Genomic DNA, 17,705 nt, shown 5'->3' on the forward strand with positions numbered 1-17,705 from the left:
ATGTCTGTGATATAGTTAATTAACTGGTTTTTACCATAATTTAAAAGAAACAGGACTAATTCTATTGCTGTGGTTGAAATGAAAGACAGCTGGCCATGCTGAATATATGGATGGGTGACTATCTCGCAGTGCTGAAATACAGATCAGAAAGGCACGAGGCGATATTTGTAAGCAATGCAAAGCTATCCTTTGGTACTGAGAGCTAAGAAAGGGATTTGCTTCTCCAGGAAGCAGTCATCCATCACCTGTTATATAGACTTTTTTCTGCATATCCACATTCACAAGAGTTAATGTGAGTGTACAGAATTGGGTTGGAAAGGGAATGTAACTAGCCTGTTCTTTGGATATGCAAATTGTACATAGATAGAGATTAAGTGAGTCTTTGAGTCACTCACAAAAATATCCACTAAACCTTCAGTGCTACAGAAACAAATGTGCAGTCAGAGCTTCGACAGGTCTTAGTTGCATGACCTGTAGTACTTATCATTGCTTTAAATAAAATAAATGAAACTATTTATTCTTAGATTTTCAGTATGGCTAAGTAACTGGTAGAAGCATTAGTTAATGGGATAAAAACAGTAAAGGGATCGGTTTAAAAATCAGCAATCTCAGAGGGGTTTGGATATCAGCTTACTTAAAAACACCTTTAATGTGTATTCTTGAGAGATTTCTACTGGTGGCTTAAACTGCAGCCAATCAATTTCTCATTCTTTCAACATTTCTTGTACAGCTTAAATGCACAAAAAGGGAAGAGCAACTATTTCCCATCCATTCCTAGCTCTTTTCAAAGCTAGATTACTTGTCCCTTTAAAACCTCTACAATAATTACGATGAAGAAATGGCAAGTAATGAGGCATGTGAACCATGAAGAGTAGGATACTGAGCCTTAACAGGGAGAAGTGCAACTTCCAGACTGAGAAATCAGAATATGCTTGGAAACCGAGAAATAGTTTTAGTAAATTGTGGAACAATAACTGCAAAAGAATAATTGAATATTCTTATAAAGATTGTAGTCGCTTTCTGTTTAAGCAGAATGGTTCATCTACCCTGTTTCCTATATTGCACTGCCACCTCTCTAATATGGACATTCAAAGAATTCAAAGGAAACAGGGTGACTAGATATTGGGTCACATCAAACGTTTGTTGTTTTTTTTTTTTTTCTCATCTTTACTAGTAGTTATGGGAAAAGAGATGCTACTTGTCATTGTCTTGTTTTCCCAGGGGTAAAATTATTTTATTAACAAAACATTAGAGATTTATGGATGAAAAGATAAGAATCTTTCTTATTAAAAATGTACCCTTTTTTAGTATCTTTGTTGCAAGTTGAAATATAAAGATATCACTGTTTTAAGGATAGGGTGATTGCCTCATACTTGTAACACTTAAAATGTGTTTATAATTTTTTATCCTTTTCATGATGTTCCTGGAAAATATTTAACATTGTACATGGACTAAATTGTGTGAGTTAAATACAACCAAAATTACATTACGATTACAGCGTGCAAGTGCGCAGCCCTAAATCTAGCACAGTTTCTCCTTCAGAAAGTAGAATTCAAGAGAGAAATAGTTTAACAAATATTTTTATAATTTCCTCATATCCAGGTGTACAGGAATATGTTAAGGAAGAGGAACCAATGTTCTAATTTCAGCACTAGGAATTAGTTTCAGTTGTATAAATATGTTGTATGACCTAATCCACCCCAGATATCATGTGTTACTGTGGATATGTCATTAAAACCTCTTTCAGGATCTGTGTGTTAGCATTTAATTGTCATCAGTTTCCCATCATCAACTGCCCTAAGGTTAGATACCTTTGTATCTCTAAGTGACTATGCCAGTATCTCTGGTTGTATCTATATTACAGGGTGAAGAGAGGGCTTTACTTCACCAACTTGGACACCCATTATTTCTTACCATATTGTTTTCTATAGCACAGCTGTAGTAAAGTCCCAAAGCATTCCCACAATACTTAGGAACTGTATAGTCTGGAATATTCTGTGCTTGGCTGTGGTTGTGGCTTGGTCAACCCAATTACAGAAACATGCTAACATGCTCAGAAGGAGCTTGGGCTATGCACATATCTGAACATAACCTTGAGGATTTCTGATGTAAATAGGGGTAAGTCTCGCCATGAAAGTTGACATGTATGCTCATTAAACTTTTGGCAGGTACCATATGTCTTAGTTCCCCTTCCACAATGCTGTATGTTAAAGAAAGGAAAGTAATTCACTACTTAGTATCGCAACAAAAATCATAGAGAGACCCTTCATATTATTTTCACATAAAACTGTGGGTAAAAATCTTTCTGGTTTATTTGCTTTGTCTAAGAAGTGTGGTCCAGACAAAGCATCTGCACTAGACAAGGACAAGCAGTGAGAGAAGCAAAAGTGATAACCAAGGACATTCTGTCTGTTATGATATTATACTGAACTGTCAGGAAAAATTAAATCAAAAGGTTGTGTAATCTCAGAGGAGAATCATACAGAACTTTAGCTAACGTATATGCTATTGTGCCTTATTTTAACTTTTAATCAACTCCCTCTTTTTTTCTATGCTCTCAATTTTCAGTGTTATTCAGGACTGACAAATGGGCAAACATGACACAGATACTATTTCAAAGGATGCAAGGCAGGCTAAAATCTGCTCAAAAGGGGATATTAGGCATCACAGTTTGCTCAACATTGTTTTTACTGTCACATTAGATAGAGAAGATATATATCATAACTGAACTATTGTCACAGTACAAATACTAGTGAGGGAATGGTCCAGTACAAAATGCTAGTGTGAATTTTTAAAAGCTGCATTAATCCAGTAAAAGATACAAAATGTACTTTGGGGAGTTTTAAGCATAGAGATGGTATTTCGAGAAAATATACCAAATAGACATAAACAAGTGCAATCAATCATTGGCTTAGAACTTCAGAAAGTCAAAATTTGAGAAAGTATGTCTACCTAGAAAGTGATCTACAGTGAAGCCTTTGTAGTTTGAGTTGTGTCAGCAAAGGTACCCTCTTCAAAGTCAGGAAACTTTAAATGGCTGTGTCAGGATGGAAGACGTGATATTTGAAAATGTACATGGCTACTTTCTGAGTTTTATGTGACCCTTCTCTGTCTTAAGTAACATTGCTGTATCTTCCCACTGGTACCATCCTCATTCTGTATTCTTAGTAATGTTGCAGTATTATTATGTACTTTGCTGATGTCCGATTGCAAGCAACCATTGCTAATCGGCTTACTCCAGCTTCCATATATAACTTTTAAAGAGCTTATGAAGGTAACCCATTGAGATTAAGGAGGGATAAGGCCTGTTGTTTTCAGGTACCTGACAGGGAGATGGAAATGAACCCACCTTCCCATACAGTACAGCAAAAAGTAGAACAGCTTTCTATCAGTAATTCTCATTTATCTTCGGTGTGTCAGATTCAGTACTTTATCATCAAACGCACTGCCTTATCACTGCCTAGTCTTGTATCAGGATTACACCAAGAACTGGGTTGCAAGAGGTTCAGAGGTTGAATATTTGGTTCATTATGTACCAGTATGTTTTCTTCCATAGTGATTTAATGTTATCCTTTGTGAGGTTTAAAGAAAACTACTGGCATAGTAATAAGTATTTAGAAAACAAACGTGAAGTTAAAATCAGTTTCCTTTAGAGACACTGTGGAGGTACTGAAGGTCAGTGAGAAGAAAACAAAAACCTGTTTTCGGAATCAGAGTTTCCACACTGATTATACAAATACTTCAAAAGAAAAAGTGATTAGTAAGGTATTTCAGAAAGCATGTTTAATACTTTCCATGCAGCATAAACTCTTTTGGATTACAGTGCAGGAAAACAGCCTGAAACCTTTTCACTGCATAAAACGGGCAACATCTTTTTTGGGGTTATTACCGAGAACAGAGAAAAAAATGTATGTCAAATTTAAAAAAGAGATAATACTCAAGAAATTATACTGAAATGACACTTGGTACAGTTTAGGACACATACCCATTTCTGAAAAGAGACAGATTTTTTTAGTTCCTTCATCTTATTCCCAATCATGCATTTTCTCTGCAAAGTAGTATTTAAGAAGCTAGTATGTTTGCTGCACTCATTTGCATTTCCTTTGTGGCAAGATATTTTGCCAGAAAAATGTTTGAAACATGTACATATAAAAATATGTTTAGGATTAGATATGACATATCTGTGCTTTGATCATGTAAACCTACGCAATTTTGTAGATGTCCATCTTCAGTATAATTAAGAAGAAACACTAGTTCACAGAAAATTTTAATTGAAGTATTTGGGGATAGAAAAGGACTATTCTGTACAGCATTCAAATTTTAATTTTTCTGAACATCTTGAGGTTTTCAGCAGAAATTAGAAATAAAAACATTTCCACCACACCACAAATAGTCTTTAACTGACACTAATCTATTGCCATTGACTCCCTGTGTTGTTTCCTTGTTTCAGACGTGTATATACATACTCAGGCTCTAACTCAGGTGCTGGACATGTCAGAACAAAGCTCTGAGCAAATTCATTTACTTTCTTCTTTTGAGTGTCCTTCCTCTGTCTAACCAATTTTTTTCCTCCAACCCATGAGGTATATGAATTCATCAAACTAGGTTACTCCTGTCTTTCCTATCTTCTCCTATCTTCTCAAGTTTCAGGTGCAGACAGTGACATTCAGGTGCTCTGAAATGACAACAGAAATTTGGTTTTGGCAATCCAAGACAACTAAAATCAGAGGTGTTTTGAAAAAGTAGTTGTTAGAAAGAGGCAAGAGTAAAATAGATTCTTCTTTATAGCACGCCATGCACACGTACAAACACACATAGTATAATGTCCACGGAATGTGCCTATCGATTCACCTTGTAGTACTGATTGCTGCAAACTTTCCAAACCTTTTCTGCAACAACTGTAAAGCTACCTTTATCATCTATCATATCTGTGACATGTGTCACTGTTGTTTTTCTATATTGAAAAGAAACTGTGTTTGCTTTACATAAGCAAGTACATTAGATCAACAAAGTTAAACTTTTTGAAGAAGACTTAAGGAAACATAGATAGCAGGAGTTAAGTTTTAATTTGTGAGTATCTCCAGCTCATCTCTGAATGTTGATTAAGCCTAAGGAGACAATAAAACATGGCTGCATGAAAGTAATGTTTTGATGTCTGATTGCTTCTGAGATATCGTGAAAGAAAGATTATTTTTCTTCTGTGGATTTTTTTTTTGTTTTGTTATGTAAATAATTGCCTTCCTCTTTATCTGATCAAATCCTGTTACCTCAGATCCTCCAGTGCCCAGGAGCTTTTTGCTTTTTGTTTTTGAATATTTCTCTGTATTAAACATTATAACTCTTGGGCAAGTGTCCCCTGTTTTCTACTTTTAAAAAGACTTGAAGTTCCAATGCTGAACTAAAATCTTTAATCCGAACCTTTGGAGTCTATATGTGCTTTATTTCACGTAGCTGAAGAAACTGTAGGTCAGAGATTTCGGTTTCCCTTTTTCTCTCTCATGATTTTATCTCCCCTGATGTAACTAGGCTTGTAGCCCCCCCGAGAAGTCTAACCAATGAAGAGAAATGCACGCATCCAAATTCAGTTTCCAAGAGTCACTGCAATTTTTTTAATGCCATATTTTTAAAGAACTAACTGAAAAGTTTTCGATTTTAAGCTTTTTATTTTTTTTTTTTTTTTTTTTCTCCTTCAATAAAAAAACTCATCAGCCGGTCAGCTCTATCCTGCTGAATGTGTCTTGAATTTCAGGCAAGACCTCAGTACTGCCCTGTAGCTATGTGAAATGAAGGTAACTGCTATGGGAACACCCAGGAAATAAGTGAAAATGTGTGTCTCACACTAAACATATGAGGTTTGGCAGGTTCTCTAACTATTCAAGCTAAAATTTTCCATGCTGGCTAGTCATCTCAGGACGACAACTAGAAAAAAATCCACCAAAATGGTTCAGCTGTTTCCCGGAGCTAGGCTGGAGAAAAATGTGTTGCTTTCAAAGATAAATTGTAAGTGACCTTGAAATTTGGCAGAGGAGTGGCATTTGTGTCATGGATGTTTCTTTTGCTATCCTGTGACAATTGAAGCAAATTTAGCCAAATTGAAAAAGCACATATGTTCAGTAGATACCTACCAGGACTTCACTACTATTACCTCTAAAAAAGTCACTGAGCATGCTGTGGTCTCACAGTTCCTAGTACTGTCCAGATGATGAGATGCCATGCTCAAATATGACAAAAGTACTTTGTTTGGGTCAGAGTTGCAAGGGTGAAATTAATCACACCTGATGTGATCTGCTTTGAGCAAAGGCTGGCTAGGAACTCATATGGGAGCAAGGGAATTTCTGTCTTTCACCTGTTTTTTCCTTGCCCAGTTCCTTTTCCCCTCCCTCCACAAAGCAGCTGAGTAAGCCGGCACGCACAGGTACATGACATTTAAGCAGCCAGAAAGATACATGGGCGGTAGGAGTTTGGGGAGGGTTTGGCTGAATAAGGGGCAATTGAGAGAACAGCTGGGGCAAGAGGCAGTGAGTGAACTGAATTAAACTGAACAAGGAATTATGGGACTCAAAACGTACAATTGCAGAGCAGGTGGAAAGCAAGGAGCATATACAAAAAGAGAAGGTGACTTTAAACAATGTGTAATAACGATATCTGACATAAGAAGCTGGAGCCCCGTGACATTTTTCTCCAGAAACTGGCTGCTTTTGGTACAGTGTGACCTCAAAATCACTTCTGTTGTTGCTGTAAAGCTAAACTATATAGCTAGAATTTTCCATTTCCCTTAAGCGGAGTATTGGTTTCTCTGAAGAAACGGTGCATTTCAATCCCTCTCTGTCAGTATTTGAGGACTTATTAACTTAGTTTCCTTTTTCTCTGCCTTTCGAAAACTGACATGGATTTGTCCCATGTCTCCCAGAGGCTTCAATGTGCAATTAGCCATTGGATTCACTGAGTAATTACTTCATTTTTCATGTAAAATGTGCTTGATTTATTGTATACTTGGGAGGGCACGGCAGAGATAGGTCAACAACAGTTAGAGGAGATTAGCAGAGATATTCTCTGCTGCTGTGGTAGCAATCAATCCCCAGGGAAACTGACTGCGCGGGAGCAGCGCCTCTCACGCCTTGGCAGTGGTGCACCATTTGACTTTGCCACTATGTGGAATGAATGTGAGCGAGTGCCAAGCAGATTTTAATCCCTAACTATCTATAGGAGCCAGCAGATTGTGGAAATGATGGAGGTGTTTAAAGAATGTGCTTGAAAAAAAGGCAGATACTTTTTTCTCAATGGGAGTTGTGAGCTGATTTAGAAGCTATCTGCTGGGGAGAGTAGTTACAGTGTACTGGGGAAAAAATGTAGACTGTCATATCTTTTCAGACAGGTATTATTTGCACTCACTTTTCTGGGTTAATGGCTTTTTAAGTAGTGGTTTCAAAATAGTTATGCCAGAAAAATGATATGGAATAATGAGACTTTTTTTTTTTTTTTTCTTTTTTTTTTTTCTGAAAAGCAAGAAGCATGGACTTCTTAGCAAGAAGCATGAGCTGATGAAGATATATATGTGACAGATTAAATTATAATAAATCATTTAATGAAAATAATTATATAACAAACTCCAAAAATTTTATATTTTAGGGAACACCCCATATTTACTGTGCTTTTATATAATTTGTATCAGTGTTACTGATTATTCCTTTGTTTTGCCACTATTTTAAAATCCTTCTCAGATCCAGATTTTAAAAGGTAAATTTTGTGGATTACAGAAGAATTGTAAGGAGAACTAATGTCACTTTTAAAGATTAAGGTATTTAACCATAGGCACGATTTACCAACAAGCATAATATATTAACCACTACTTAAAATCTGTGAAAGCTTAATGGAATTATTTTTATTAAAACATAGTAAATAGTTTTACATACAGAAGTATGAAAAAGAGATTGGTAGGTGAATCTGCTGCTTTTATATATGATATCAAATAAGTGACCAAAATAGTACTATTTAGCTTTAAAATTAATGTATTTGGATTGTCCTTATCTGCTAAAATTGTGCTGTCAAGTTTGTCTCTCAGTACTCCTTTTATGAGAAACTAGTCAGAAATATTATATTGTGGTGGTGGATGCTTATGAGCTATCTAAAGATAATGAAGATAATTTGTTACATGAATTTATTTTGTCCTGCTTTGGAACATACTTAATTTTTTACTTTAATGCTATCAACTTTATAATTCTAATCAATGTCAGTGTATAAAGAGGTCATTGCACTGAGAAGGTTTTTGGCTACCACATGATATTATATGTGATACCAAAAAAGCGCAGTGTGAACATATAAACTTAATATTCCACAAAAGCTCAGTGTAAGCATTAAGAAATGAGAAATATATATGTACCAGTTAATTATAAAGATTCTTTAAGATGGTATGATGTTAAAACAGAGAACAGTTCAACACACTTCCAGTATTTAATTATACTCCTAAAATAAAGGGCAATTTTCTGTCCTGAGGATCATCCCCCCCTCCCCTGCCTGAGAAATAACCAGTAGCTGCAGTGTTTTTATTTCATTTGTATAAGTAAAGAGGATGACCAATTAAATCTCTAACACTGACTTATAGTACTCTGGGAGAGATTACAACTTGTACAGGATTCATAGAATTATGGAACGGAAGTTTTAAGTAATTGTGTATTTCTTGAAAGTTTGCCAATACTATGAAGCAATTTTGTCAGAAAAACTTTGTTGAGGTATAGTGGGTGTCAGTGCTGACATGCAGACATGAAGCAGTCCTGTCTTGGACTGAGTAAATCCTATGCATGTCTACAGTCAGATAGGTGTATCTGGCATTTTCAGTGCATAACTTTATTTTTTATATCCTTTTGTTGTTGTTTTTTTCTAGTAATGTTGTCCAGAATTTTTTATTGGAGGATTTTTTTTTTATATAAATTTATATAATTTTATTTCCAACAAATTACAAAGTTAAAGCTCCTTTTTTCTTCTTCCCTTTATTCTAACTCCAAACTTAAAGAAGAATAAGATCCCCAAAACCAGATTCCGTAAATTTATGTGACATAAAGCACATAAGATATAAGATCACTAAGTGATATCAGTAGTATTCTATGAGTATAATTTCTGATATGCTGATGGGGTTTGAATGTCTGATTTATGTGCAGCAAATCCTGACAAGTGATTAAAGTGCAAATGTACCCTTTTCTTCTGATTTTGGAACTTTCCAATTTTTCAGGTGCAATAGAACAGGAAGATGAAAACTGAATTCTTGTATTAGTAATGAAAAACAGCAAAATGAGTTCAAACTGAATTGTGAATCATGTGTAGAACAGCTTGCTTGGGTAGTGCCATTGTAAGAGCTGAAAAATATCCATCGTGAAAAAAAAACTAATGTTGTCTCTTAAAATAATTTTAAAAATCAGCACTGATCAATAGTTGTGACTGTGTGGTATCAAAATTGTGGTTACCACACTTTTCCCATGTGATTATAGTGGACATAATCTGTGGTACCATTTTTACATGCTTTTGCTTTCCTTCAGGAATGTTAAGTGGCTGATATGAGGAGAAATGAAAAAAAAAAATCAAAAATTCAAATTATAGTTTTGAACTATGTGTTTCTACACTTCTGTAAGCAATTCAATAACTGGTAAGAAACTTAGCTTTATCTAGATGTTTAGCTTAGTGTTTACTCGTAGCAGTTTTCAGAAATATAAAGCTAATCAAAAGAATCCTATCTCTAGGAAAAAAAAAAAAAATCTCTTATCCATAAGGGAATTAAGAAACGAAGCAAACAAAAACCAACCAAACCAACCCCCCTCTCACTACTTTAGAGGTTAGTTGTTGTCCATATTTAATGTTTCCTCAGTTCTGTTGCTTGGTTTTATTTCCGCTTCAGTGTCACTGGAGTTAAGTGCAGTTTTGGAGAAAAGTGAGATTCAAAGTATATTTGTTTTCTGTCCTTTGTGATTCTTGGTCACCTTTATGATGGGTGACTGGCTATCTGGTATTCTTAATGCACATTGGATGGACATCAAAGAACACCCACTGATATTGATTGTGAGGGTGTAGTCATGTCAGAGTCCTGATCTTAGTGGAGCTGTGTTCCTTCATGAGGATCCTAGTGTAGCTACATTATTGCTACAGTACCTGAAAATGGGGTAGCCATCCAAATGCCTTCAAATTCATCTTTATTCTATCACCAGTAGAAAGTTTGCTGTAGGATAAATGAAGAACTGAATCTAAGATTTCCCTTTCCTTTGTATTTTCTCAGATTGCCTTCTCTGGATTGCCTTCTCAATGATTATTATATTAAAAACTTATTTCCATTATCTTGGAACTATTTGCGAATTGCAGGTAGCATTTAATGATTCTCTTGAGCTGAAAAGGATTATGTAATTTTCCTTTTACACAAAGTTTCAGGGGCTAAACTTTTCAACACAGAGAGAAAATCCATTCTGTGTCTGAGGAGCTTTACATAACTCTTTTTTTCATTTTTCAGCACAGGTCCCTAAATATTAGTGTCTAAGGATTTTAGAATTGTATTTTACTCAGTCCATCCTGCTGCAGACATTCTGCTTGATATAGGAAGTTACTCAAAGACTTATAGGACCCAAGAGTGAAAATGTTGCTATCGCCTGATAATTAGAACATATATTCAGAAGATAAACATGCAGCTTTCTCTTTCTCTTGCAGTTTATTTTTAATTGTTTATATGGAGCAGATTGACAGGACCACCCAGAAATATTTCTAGCATATCCTTTTGTGAAGAAGAAAAAGAAAAGAGTCACATCCCTTCAGGCAAACGATTAAGTCAAACCTATGATCTTGTAAGATTAGGCTGCTTCTAACCCTTTTCCTCCTTCTCTTTTCTCAGTTTTGAAAATCCTGTGATTTACCCCTTAATTTACTTTGTTTTTCTTAAATTTTCCCATATAAACATTTAATTTTACAAATTTTAAAAGATTTTATATCAAAGAATATGAAAAGTATTGCATGTTTCAGTAACACAGGCATACATTGTTTGAGCCTAGTTTATTTTTGTTTCTTTCTTTCTTTTGTTCTCTACATATTCTATTCTGACTTTTATAATCCTGTATAAAATATCAGCATATCTACAATTACTAGAATATCCAATATCTTGATTTACAGTTTTTCAAGGTAAGAATTTTGCTAGATATATTCACGGTTGATTACTCATTTTCAGCATCTATTTAGAAGATTAATCCATGTAATATTTTTTGCATAGGTCGCTCTTGGTTTCCCAAATATAGCTTTTTGCACTTTTTCCTCAACTGATGTCAAATTGATTAGACACTAATGCCCTAGTATATGTCCCTAGACTGTTTGCATCTGAGAAACAGAGGTAGGATAGTCACTTTACAGCCCTCAGAGATTTCCAGCTGAAATGAGTTAACGTGAAAAAACTACTAAAGTGGGCATGCTTTCTATCCGCTCTGCTCAGTCATAAGAACTATTAACCTTTGATTAACCTTTCTGTTAACTATATATTTTCAAATTTCTTATAAGCTCCCATAAGAACTGAAGTCTAAATTTCAGCTAATGTTCACAAAGTGTTTAATTTTCAGGTAAGTAACCTGATTTTCAACAATCAGACCATAAACTTCAGAAAAAACTAAGTTCATGGGCCATGCTAACAAATAGACATTTGGGATAGCTGTGTGTAAAATATAACTAATTAGACCCGTGGATGTGAAGTGCATTCATTAGAATATGATTCAGCATCGGCTGAATGGTCTTACCTTTCAAAGGAAAGCAAATGTAGGCTCTGAGCAAGCTTCTCAGCAGTGTAGGCAAATTGAACTTTGCCTCCTCTGGGTAAAGTGACATATAATTTATCTGGTCCTTACTGTAGGTGATATTGGAACTACGTTTTGAAAGTGGTGTTCTAGTCTATTGGGATAAAGGCTACTCCAACCAATGCGCTTAAACAGTTCATTTACATTTCTACATAAATTCCTCCTTTAGTGTTTTATTACCAAGTCCTTCCCTCTTATGCTCACCTCTTATTTTATCCATCTCTTTTTTGACACGTTTCTTTTACTTTTAGTCTAGGGCTATTCTGATATAATTTGAAAGGCTTTGCTCATCTTATTTGCCTCTCTTTCTCTCCTTTTCTTGTCTTTTTTTTTTTTTTTTTTTTGTTTCACCCGTCTCTCTAGCTGTTCCATAAAAATTCCTAATATTATGCCTTATGCCTCAGCTCTTCAAATTAATCTTTTTCTGACATGTTCTTCTCCTAATCCTTTCTTAGTTCACTTATTTGCTCAGTCTTTCCATCTCCTTTCCTTTAGTAGTGTCCCTGGTTCTTTTTTTTTTTCCCTTGTATGTCTCATCTGTGCCTCCTCTGGGGACTTGTGGCTGATCTGCCCTTCAGAACTGACCATTTGCAGACAGAGATGATGAATGGGGGTGGCAAGGAAACACCAAGTAAAGAAGCACAGCACTTGCTGTTCTTGTGGAAACTACAGTAGGACAGATAGGCAGTTAGATAATTAAGTCAAAAAATGTGCCAATCTTTCAACCATAATATAGGAGAGAAACAAACTATGCTTCTGAAAACAGTAATGCTGGGACCTATTTTAAAACGGTATATTCTTGAAACACTTGGTTAGCAAATCACCCAAAGTAAGTAAAGATCAACAAGTAATTAAAACCAAAATGAAAACTATAATCTAATGTGTGTAAGAAAAGAGCATATTGGTTCCAAAGGAAATTAATAACCATTGTACAGCATTGTTACTTATTAAACTCTGAAGCTCTATCACAGACAATTCAGTTCCTTTTCCATTTCCCATTACTTTCCGTTTATTTGAATATAACACAATAATTTCTCTAACATGATGGTGATGATGTGAACATGAGATTTTCAAAAAGAGCATATTTATGATTGTGTCTGTATTTATGATTTCTATTTTGAGTTTACATAACTAAATAGTAATGGCTAAAGAAACTGCTAACATTAGCTTATGATAGGAAAACTTAAGCTACCAGTAATAAACATTTCTTGTAGTGTTCTAACCCCAAATTACTCACTTCCCGGAAGATTTGTTGTAGTCTTCCAGCATGTGGTGTTTTCTGAGAAAGCACTCAAAACCTATGTAATACAGATACTTTTTTTCTCCTTGTGCAACATTTATGTACTGAAATTAGACATGTACAGAAAACTATACATGAAAATAAAGTCAAAATGATGCTGACACATACAAAATCAAGGTATCAGGATACTGTCTCTTGGCTTATCTTTGGTGATAGCTGCAGGCAAGTCCTATCTCACCTTTTTTTCTGCAATCACATATCTAGAAGTAGGTGAGTTTGGTACAGAAATGCCTAAACTGGCATATCTTGGGTCTAGAAGACCCAAAATGATTTTTGCACAGCTCTGTGCCTACCTGATAACTCCTGACAGGAAAATGAACACAGACATAACATTTCTGTATCACAGGTGATAGGATGAACACATAGTATTCCAGCTCAGAAGTCTATTGCTTAATGTGGGTTAGCAACGTATGTCCCAGGTTCAATTGATTATATCAGGATTACCAAAAATTTCTAGTAATGATGGATAGTCTAATGAGGTTACTTAGCTAGAAGCACCTGAGCAAAATTCTCAGATTTTGATTAGTTTTACTGAGATTTCATCTCTTTAACTTGACTTTAAGAATAGTTGCATTTTAAAATTAAATATATGTATGTCATGACTCTGTGTATGTTTAAAAACTTCAGTCAGTAGACTTCACATGAGTATATGGAAAGTGTCAGTAAAAGTTAATCATATAAAAATTATTTTCCCAAATATGAAAAACGCACTTTTGAAGGCTACTGTATTTTGTATAATATTAAACACATTGTCAATACTAAATATATTAAATCAGTTAATGTATTTTCCACCAACACAGAAGTGCTTCCTCTTATCTATTTCACAAAGCTCAAGAGTGTGCTTTCAGATAATGGCTGAACTCCACAATAGATACTGTATTTTATCTAACCACCATCACCTGCTTGGCCTCTAATAGCTGTATTGTAATACAGTTGTGGTATGTTGTAATTTTCACAGGTGGGTTTTTTCATTGAATAGAATGCCTTTTATTGGAAGCTTCTTTATATATAATACTTAAAAAAAACAACCCTCAAACAACCAAACAAACTTCTACATTTTACTGTCAACTTTTTATAAGAAAGTAGGTACAAAAATTATGAGTGATGTAATTGTGGTTTTTTTTTCCATTAAGTCATTTTTTTAAATTCTGTAAACTACATATGTCTCTTTTGTTTAAGATATGATGGAAAGTGAGAAAAAAAAAATCTATTTCTGAATGTCAGAGTTGCACATGATGTGACTGCTATTGAGTATCAAAATGGCCAGTATCTCTGTGATAATTTTTTTTTCTGAATCCATTAAAACATTACATTCTTAATCCTTTACTCTGTGTTTCATTGTAGTTTAATTAATCTCAACATGTTTAGAACCTTAGCAGATTTAAACTCAGTAAAATTATCTTTTGTAGTTTTGCTCTTTACACAATAAGTAAAAAACACAGTTTGGTGATACATATAATTGATTCCTTATTGTAGATAGATACATACATGCACAATAAGCTGTGCATGAACAAAATGAGGCAAATTCACACTGGGAGGAGGAAATTACACGGCAAATGAATATGTCCTGAAAGTTTTCTTATAGGGTAACTTTTGCGTCTCTGATCTCTTTGGCAGTCTCTGAGGTGTCTTTTAATTCTTGCTTCATTCTTTTAGGCTGGAATTAAGGGAGGAAGAAGGGAAAGAGAGGACATTTAGGAAATGAGAACAGAAATGTGTAAGAAATAGATTTCTGTTAGTTCTGCAGTCTATCTAAAAGCCATCATGTTTAGAATGGTATTCTTATCCTGCAGCAACTTTACGTGGTTTATCTAAAAAACTAGTTTGGTGCTTACAATATGTAACTGGTGTTGCATGCTTGTACGTATGTGCACCTAACACCTAACTTTATCAGTATTGTGCTCTGTATCAGTGCTGTACTTCGCAACTGAATTTATGTAGAGGTAAAGGGTGCAGAGTTACAGAATCTGCGTAGTCACAAATAACTTGTTATTTGCTGAGCTGCTGAAAAGCCCTCAATGACACTTCTTCACATTGTTCACTATACTATTTGTTTCATGCTACCTGACTGCTTTGTCAATAGTTAAAAACTGAGCTCAATAAGAAAGTGGTGTGTCAGAACAGCTGTGAATCTCACAGACCTAATACTTCTGTTCCAGTTTCAAAAAGGGGTTGTAGAGTTTCTAGAAATGACTGACAGCAAACTTCTGTTTATAGCCTCGTGCAGAAGCAGCAAACCTCATCACAGTCCATTTCCTTTCAAATTGCCTTGGAAAATAAAAGCTGAAAAATATAAGGAAATGCTAAAGAAGCAATTTTTCACTCTGTAATAATGTTCTACAACACAAAAAGCCAAATACAGTGTTTTATCTCTGTGAGTGTAAGTCAAATTCAGACTTGTAAAGAGTGTGAGGGAAAAAGATTTAAACATAGGTCTTGGTTTAATTTAGGACTGATTGCTCATTAATCTTTGGAATAGTTATCCAAGCTGTCTTCTAAATGCAGGGGAGGCAATTGGCTGCTATCATCAAACCCTGCTGTGCACTATTCAGTTCTTCTTTGGTATGATGTTTAGCCTTTTGTTCAATGTTTACATACAAAAAATTATTGAGAAAATATTGCTTAATGAGCTAGTAGAGTTGGATCAAAGGAGTTAGACATTCAGTGTCTGCAAGTGGGTAGCTGGTGTGAACCCACTTGAGTTGTCAGATGTAAATCATAATTATTTCACACTTTTGATTTGGTGAGGCAGAAACCTCTGACTCCATGGAAACTGAGAAACTGCTTGAGTTGCTGATTCAAAACAAGGGTAAGATGTGCAAAGACTAGATCTAATTGTGAATTCTTTGTGCCTGTCTAAACCACAAGAACTTGATTTTTCTCTTCTATGCAATAAAGAAGCAACACTTTGTAGCTACAGACTGAAAGATTCTGGGAGATTGTTAAGCCTATTTTAGCTTTTGTCTTTTCCTGGTGGCTACATCAGCTGGCAATGTGGAAATCATGAACTCTGATGTGTTGTTTCCACTAAGCAGGAAAAGAATTTGTACGAGTGATTTCCAATCAAGACACACTTCATATGTTTGCTTGAGCAGGTATGAACCTTTAATTGGCTTATTTAAAAAAGACAGGTTATTTGGTGACCCATATAATTCTTTATGTATTGACTGAGGTTTGAGTGACAAAGACTGCATTCTTTGAAGGTTGCATAAAGTATTAAATGATGTAATGTTGTTAACATCAGAAACCAGAACATGAACTATCCATCTGAGAGCAGAGCTGCTAACTGACCAACTCCACTGGTGACCTTGGTTCAATATCACTCTTTTTAGCTTAAAAGTATCATGGAACAGCCCAAGTTCATCAGCCTTTACCTTCTGACTTGTCAGAGAAATAAAATATGACAGAAAAATAATAGTATGACGTGTTGAATGACAAAAATTTATTTTTAGATGGGCATCTGAGATGAAAGAATAGTTCCATGCACATGTAAAAATGCTAATATAAAACTTTTGTTAGTGAATTATCAATTAGAGTGTTCAGTTTTATTTGAGAAATAAATGCATTTAAGTATTAGTATTATGATTAAAAACCAACATGCTAGTAAAGCCTAAATAAAGAATACATATGGAATGCAGGACTGCTGGCCTCCAAGTAATTTCAAGGAGCCTGAGGACAAGGACTTTTCATGTTATGTTTCTTTCTATATCCCTATTCTGGCAGCAAAGGACAAACTGAGTAATAGGAAATTCATGCCAGTCAAAAACATTTTATTTAGTGTAATCCCTTGTCAGGCTAATGTAAAAGCATATATCTTATTTTAATAGGACTGCCACTGATCTGTCAAATAAAAAGAGTAAGTTGTACATCTTAAACATGTTAGTATTTCTGTCTTGAAAAGACACCCAAATGTGAGCTATGGCTGCTGTCTAGAGCCGTATCACCCAAACATCTGACAGTGGTCAGAGAAAATAAAACAGATGGTCTACCATGCAATCAAATTACAATGAAAAGAGTTTTACCTGTTGTGAGCCCTATTATTGTAGAACAGAAACAAATAAAGAAATATTCCATAAGGATATAAAACAGAATTATCATAACAGATACTTTCAACATATGTATGGAATTTTAGTTGCTATTACATCAGCATAAATCTATGAATTCTATAGATAGATACTATCCCGCATTAGTTGTCTATACCATTTGATATATAAGATATACCACTTTGAGAAATAAATATCATATTTGTGTTTCACAAACTTTTTTCTGCCAATTCTTCAAATTTTAAAATTTTACCTTTGAAAATAATCAAGGATCACTCTGTTTTCTTTGTTGATAGAGTGATAGCCAAATTGTACATATGTATGAAACAGGTTCTGCATCAGTCATGGAAATGTTTTTTATATGTTTATATATATTTATAATCATAATCTATAGTATAATATATATAGTCTCCTATGGTATGAAATACATCTGTTTTTCATAGAAAAGTTGACATTTCTGTAAGTTGAAATTTCTGTAATTTTAGTGAAAGCCAAAAGCTTCTGTCTAAAAACTTGTTCCCATCATAACTGGAATTTTTTAGCAATGTTTAATCT

At 34.7% G+C, this 17,705-nt stretch overlaps 1 protein-coding gene across 4 annotated transcripts in view; it reads left to right on the forward strand.

Annotated features, from left to right (window-relative positions):
• The window catches only part of PCDH9 (protocadherin 9), a 710,780-nt gene that overhangs the window by 527,815 nt on the left and 165,260 nt on the right, over positions 1–17,705 (forward strand). The gene's annotated exons all lie outside the window — the stretch shown is intronic.

Source organism: Athene noctua, chromosome 1 (genome assembly GCF_965140245.1).
Source record: "Athene noctua chromosome 1, bAthNoc1.hap1.1, whole genome shotgun sequence".
Taxonomy (NCBI): Eukaryota; Metazoa; Chordata; class Aves; order Strigiformes; family Strigidae; genus Athene; species Athene noctua.